Consider the following 6432-nt stretch of genomic DNA (forward strand, 5'->3'; position numbering starts at 1 on the left):
AATGAGGTTAACGGGCCATATACGCGTTAGAAAAGCCATTTAACATAGTTCAGGGACTGAAACTACACATTCTGGAATTTGTTTGCTGGGCTGGACTGTTAGGCGGGCCACGTAAGGCCACACAGACCCCTACGCGGGCCGCGAGACCTGCACAGATGCAGAAAACAGTTCTGGTTGCCGATTTTGATAAAAACTGGTTTTCATACTCACAAGTAACACTCTAGGGGCTGTTGTGGGCACCCATAGATTACCAAAAACAGTGGGTAATGTGTGTATGGACCAGATTTAATCACATTTATCGAGGAACGATCCTAACGCTCCTCTAAATCCTATCAATACCCCGTTGATTTTGGGTTTCTTTTGCACCTTCATTCCTTTCTGCTTGTTCAATAAATTCTTGGAGGATCTTGAGCTTCTTGAGAACCTCCTTCAGTCCATAGGACCTGTTGTAAGTATCTTTTCGTGCTTAGTATTAATCGTTTAGCGTTTATAGCCGAAAAGTCAAGCGTTTTCGATAAGCGCTTTGACTTTTAAACGGTTGAGCCATTGTTCGCAACGAACATGGCTACGTGACCGTAATTAGGTAGGTGTTAAACCCTCAAAAGGGCACCTCCTAATTACCACGTTTACTTAGTTAAATTGTCGGGTCAAATAAAAGTCAAACGGGTTAGTTTTAATTAAAATTCATAACTATTAATATAAAGGCCATAAAATCAGTTTTCTCACTTTAATAACTTGGTAAATATTAGTTGACTTTTGCTTTGACTTTCAATTCTGGCCCGATTTAGCTTAGTTTAGATATGCCTTAGGATTCCATTAGGACCATATTATAGGTTAGTGTAACCCTTTGAGGTTATACAACTTGGATCCTTAGTTATCCTATTCATTTACATATTCCCGTTATATGCTTAAATGTTGACCATTATGTCCTTTTGACCCTAAAACGAGAATTTTGAAAATGTGAAAGGACAATAATCTTTATTACTGATTTATAAACTTGTTCTTAAAATTTGACATGAGTTTGAGGTCTAGATTAGGAGTTATGCTCAATACCGTAATTAGAAAACTCTTTATTAATTAAACGGCGTAATTAGCATAAAGCCTATCTAAACCCGATATTTGATACCAAGCTTTTTACCTACTGATGTAAAATAATATTTTGGGATTTTGAAGATTTTTATTTATTTTAGACTGAGCATAACATAGGGTTCTAGCTTTGATTCGGTAATTGTCGGTTTTGCCCTTTTGGCCTATAAAATGAGTTTTACAAATCATTTTGATACCAAACCTTTTTCTACTGATCCTATACGATAAATAAAATATTTTAAGCCTTCTGGAATGATTAAAAATATCAGCTTTTCTTACAAAACCCAGAAATCGCTTAAAACCGACTTTTTACGCGTTTTAAACGCATAGTATGTATTCAAACTATTTTTATCATATAAGACTTGATACCTACTGATATTTTTAGTAAATTTTTATACTTTAACAGTAAGCAAAAGTTTTAAACTCAGATTTCCAGATTTGACCTTTAAACCTTATGTGAAATTACCAAAATGCCCCTTAGGTGCATAGTTTGATTATAAACAATAAATCTCACATATATGTAATACCCTACTAATATAACTTACTAAATTAAGTATTTTTACTGATCAAATTAGATCTGAATCTCAGATTAATATTTAATTCCTTTTATTATATTTAAAATGACCAAAATACCCCTACGGGCATAATTTGAGTTTAAATCCAAATTGGGCATAATGGAAGGTATCTTACCGATATCACAACATATTTAATGCATATTAACTTAGGAAACCTGTATATGACTCTTATGGTTACCCGGTACGCATATTTCGTGTTCGGATCGGTTTATGTAACTAGTGTGCATAAATTGACCAAAACGGGTCAAACCTTATCATTTTTGCCTCAAAATCCAGAATGTGTTTAGTTTACCCATATTATACAAGTCTCCAAACTTGTCGAGTCTAAATCACATTCTATTCCGGTCTTCGCTTAATCATGCATTTTGAACCGTAAACCTTTCCTTAAAACTAACCGGTCTAAGTTACGACTTAAACAAGACCCGTTAGGAATCTAATAGGTTAATAAAAACCTTCATTCCAGATTAAGAGCCCCAGTAGAGGTACTTGTGCTTGCTGATTAGGATATACGGCTGATTATAAATTGCATTTTAAGCTCAGGTAAATACTCTTAACTTATTTTCCCTATACGGGCTTGGGATACGGTATTATAATAATACCGTTTGGTCGGGAATTGAATGTTTAGTCGTATTGTGATTAAATTATTGAGGTAACCCGTTTTAATATGTATTGTCTGAAATAAAAGCCTTTAGGGGTTAATGACCATGTCCCGGATATCCTTGGCATCATTATAATAAAATGGCCACGTCTTAAGCACGGGGTGTATGCATACACCTAACAGTTGCATAAGGGAAACGGTATCTCACTCTCCGGTGGGCCTATACTTGTGACGTGTCTGTTAATCTTGACTCGGTTTCTAACATCGGGCCCTGAATGTATAACGAACATGTAAATCTGTATACAAGATTATTTTAACTTATTGTCCCAAGTTATAAAAAGATATTTTGTGCCTTGTGCATTCAAATCAATTTTCTAAAACATTTTCAAAATGAGTCAGTTAATTGTATTTACCAGTATAAACTGACGTATTTTTCCAAAAAGATTAAGTGACAGGTACTGTACGTAATTGGCTGGGAGCTCAGGGCGTTAATAAGGAATCTTGCAAGTTCTAGATGCCTAAACTCTGTTGAACAGTTTTCTTTTATTTGATCCGCCTGTGGATCCTTTACATACCGTTTGTAATACTTTGATATTCTCATTCGGTTTATAATATATTTATCTTTTGCTTTCGCTATGCATTAAATTGTGTTGTTTGACTATGATGATATCAACTACGTCACGGTATTCCCCTCGGTAATATGTGGAAATATCGGGGTGTGACAAGTGCTAAAGCACCGGTCTATGTATTGCTCTACCAGATGAAGGTGTGAACACCTAGAGTTTATTTTTGTGTAGTGATCGTTTGTTGGCCCGCAGAGTCCACCAGGATTTCTATGCACTACAAGTTGTTATTACGTGGGCCCCCGTAATAATAAATTGTCTTGCACAGTTACCCCAATTTTCTCTCGTCCAAGCAGATGATCATTCAATGAGGGGGCACTACTGTCCTTATACCTCTATCATGGAAAGGACCATTGCGGTGGTCCACACGCTAACACTCGTTGTCGTTACGCGCGAATAGGCACGATGATTAAATGAAATAGGAATAAGGAGAATTCCTGGTAGTTGGAGGGGCACCTACAAGATGAGTACTTCATCTTTCTTTTCTGGTCAAGTGTGTCGTCAATCTTGTTGCATATAAGCCGTAGGGATCTCGTCCCGTTGATTTGAAGTTGTTCAAGGTTGCCACCTCTGCCTCGCCATCACCACCATAGTCAGGCACCTTCACGATCAAGAGGGAAGAGCAGCCATTTCCTACGGAAGCAAGCTCAGAATCTTGTTTGGTAATCACTCTAGCCATGAGCTTTGCAATGAACGCGAGGTTGATAGCTTCATCGTGCGAGTTACGTACAGTAATAGGAGTCAGAGTCGAAAGTATCTTATTCGCGTCAATAATCATTCCGTACACTTATTCGTATGTATGTATATCAATAACAAATATGTTACTTAGCATAAACAAGCAATCTGATGCATCATATCACGTATAACTCTCGTTTATCCTCTGGGGGGGGGGGTCATTTTGTCTTTGGCAAGTCTAACTCGTGTAGATTATGCCTTAGTTGGCACCTTATCTTGAGGGTATTCCCTACTAACGTCCTTGCCTTGTCTCTTTTTGAAAAGTATTTGACTCGTGGATCTTAACGCTTACGTAAATGCAATGAAAACCTTTTTGTAAAATGTTTTCGTGAGAGAACTCTAGTGATTGTAGTCTAGACTCGAGAAGGAATCCTAGTTCACTACAATCGAAGCTCTGATACCAAACTGTCACACCCTGACTTTTGCGGAAGCGTATGATGTGTGACTAGTTTAATATCATTGCATTCAATCGTAATAAACAACTACATGATCAAAACGATGTTCATCCATTCATAAAATTTGAGTATTACAAACACTGGTTATCCAAGTTTTTAAAACACAACCATCGACTAGGTTATAAACCAACAAAAGTGGATGACATCTAAACTTGAAGTCTACTTCTAGTTACGACACATGCGCCCAAGATCCATCCTATCACCTGAAATACATGTAATTTTGGAAAACATCAACAAAAGTTGAGCCAGTTCATGCGTCTTGTTTGTGTACTGTAATTCTTGTAAATCTTTGAGAGACTCCTTTGTAAACAGGTATGAAAAGCGTATATGAACATGAATGTTTTAAAAGGACTTTAAGGCATGTGAGGACATAGGGAGCACTCGTAATGGCTTATACCCTTGTCGATTTTCCTCGACTGTGTCAATTTACCTTGACTGTGTCGATTTCCCTCGACTGTGTCGATTAACCTCGACTGGGACTCCGAAGCACTACTTAGTACTAGTTGTGACCGTGAGTGGGGTTCGGCCGTACCCGTTAGATCTAACCCTCGTCCCTAATTAAGTATTATTGGCATTTCAATATCTTGTCTATGCTCACAAGATCTAGTAATTCATAGGCATTTCATATCGTTTAAGCATTCGTACACGTATTTCACCCTCGAGAGTTATAAAATCAAAAACAGTTAAGAGAAAAGGGGGAGCATGAACTCGCTGTTTTGCGTCTTCAGTACTTGTAACTCAAGTCTCGTCAACAAACACGACTACCTACAATGTGTTAGGGTCTATTAGACGAGCGGGCCGCGCCTTGTCTTAGTATTCATGTTTTGAGTTACGTTTCCTTTATGTCTTTAACATTATCCGAAATTATAATACTTCTCAAATATTTATTTTCGTACTTCCTTCCCAAGGGTGGGAATATTTCATACATGTGTATTCGTATTCTCGTATTTGTAGTTTCCCAAAATAATATATTTTCAAGTCTTACTTTAGAAAATATATTTAAACTTGTTTTGTCCCAGTAATGTATTTCAAGAAAGTATAATTTAACTTCCGAAAATAATATATTTTCTACTTGTCGAAAATATGATACACTTTGTAATAATAATAAAATCATACTTTCATCTCTTTTGTATCCAAAACAATGTTTACCAAAAATATATTTGTAATGGTATTCTCTGGAATATTTCATAAGTTACGCTCTTGCGTTCGATTCCACAATATTTAGTGTGTAACTTATATATTTATTCCTTGTGATTTTTGGTATCATTATTATTTTATTTTTTTTGGAGTTAACTGCCATTTTCGTCCCTGTGGTTTGGTCACTTTAGCCATTTCAGTCCATTTTTCAAAAATGCGTCATTTTCCTCCCCGACGTTCTGGAAAGGTGCCATTTCAGTCCAAAAATCATAACCCAGTTAAGTCGGGTAGTAAATAAGGACTGATTGTGTAAATTTGTAACATAAAGGACTGATTGTGTAAATTTGTAACACCACCACCACTAGCCCTGCCACCACCATCACTCCGCTGCCACCACCACCACCACCACCACCGCCACCACCACCACTCCGCTGCCACCACCACCACCACCACCGCCACCACCACCACTCCGCTGCCACCGCCACCACCACCACTCTGCTGCCACCACCACCACCACTCCGCTGCCACCGCCACCACCAATTTTGTTGATGATAATGTTGTTGCTGCTGTTACTGTTGCTTCCTTCAAATATTAATAGAGGCGATGATGATGATGATGAATTTGTCGTTCATCACCGCACCACCACAGCCCTGCCACCACCACTCTCACAGATGTCAACAGTGTCATCTCCCCCAAAGCGGTCAACAGAAGGTCAAACAGGAAAGTTAACGGCTTAAATTAACGACCAAAATCAGGTTATATTCCAATTAACCTGGTGCAAACATTGTACAAGTATAAACGAATGAACCGGAACAAGAAAAACGAACCGTTAACGGCTGGAACGACGTGTTGACTGATTCCGGCCACTGTGAAGATTCCGGCGAAGTTGCAGGTTCGGTTCCGGCTAAAATCGATGTGTTTGAGCATTGTGAGGGGTGTAAAATGTTTATGGGGATCTAAGGAACTTCAGATGTCCGTTCAATTCGACCTAGATCGACAGAAACAGAAGATTAACACGTGGGGGTGTGGGGTGTCGGAAAGATGGTCGGATTTACTCCGGTCACCAGAGTAAAGAGGTAAAGGTGATGGCGGTGGTGATTGCAGAGCATAGAGAGAGAGAGTAGAGAGAGAGTGTATGGTGGTGGACTGGTGGTGATGGCAGTGGTGGTGGTGGCAGCGGAGTGGTGGTGGTGGCAGGGCTGTGGTGGCGGTGGCGGTGGTGG

Source organism: Helianthus annuus, chromosome 17 (assembly GCF_002127325.2).
Source record: "Helianthus annuus cultivar XRQ/B chromosome 17, HanXRQr2.0-SUNRISE, whole genome shotgun sequence".
Lineage (NCBI taxonomy): Eukaryota > Viridiplantae > Streptophyta > Magnoliopsida > Asterales > Asteraceae > Helianthus > Helianthus annuus.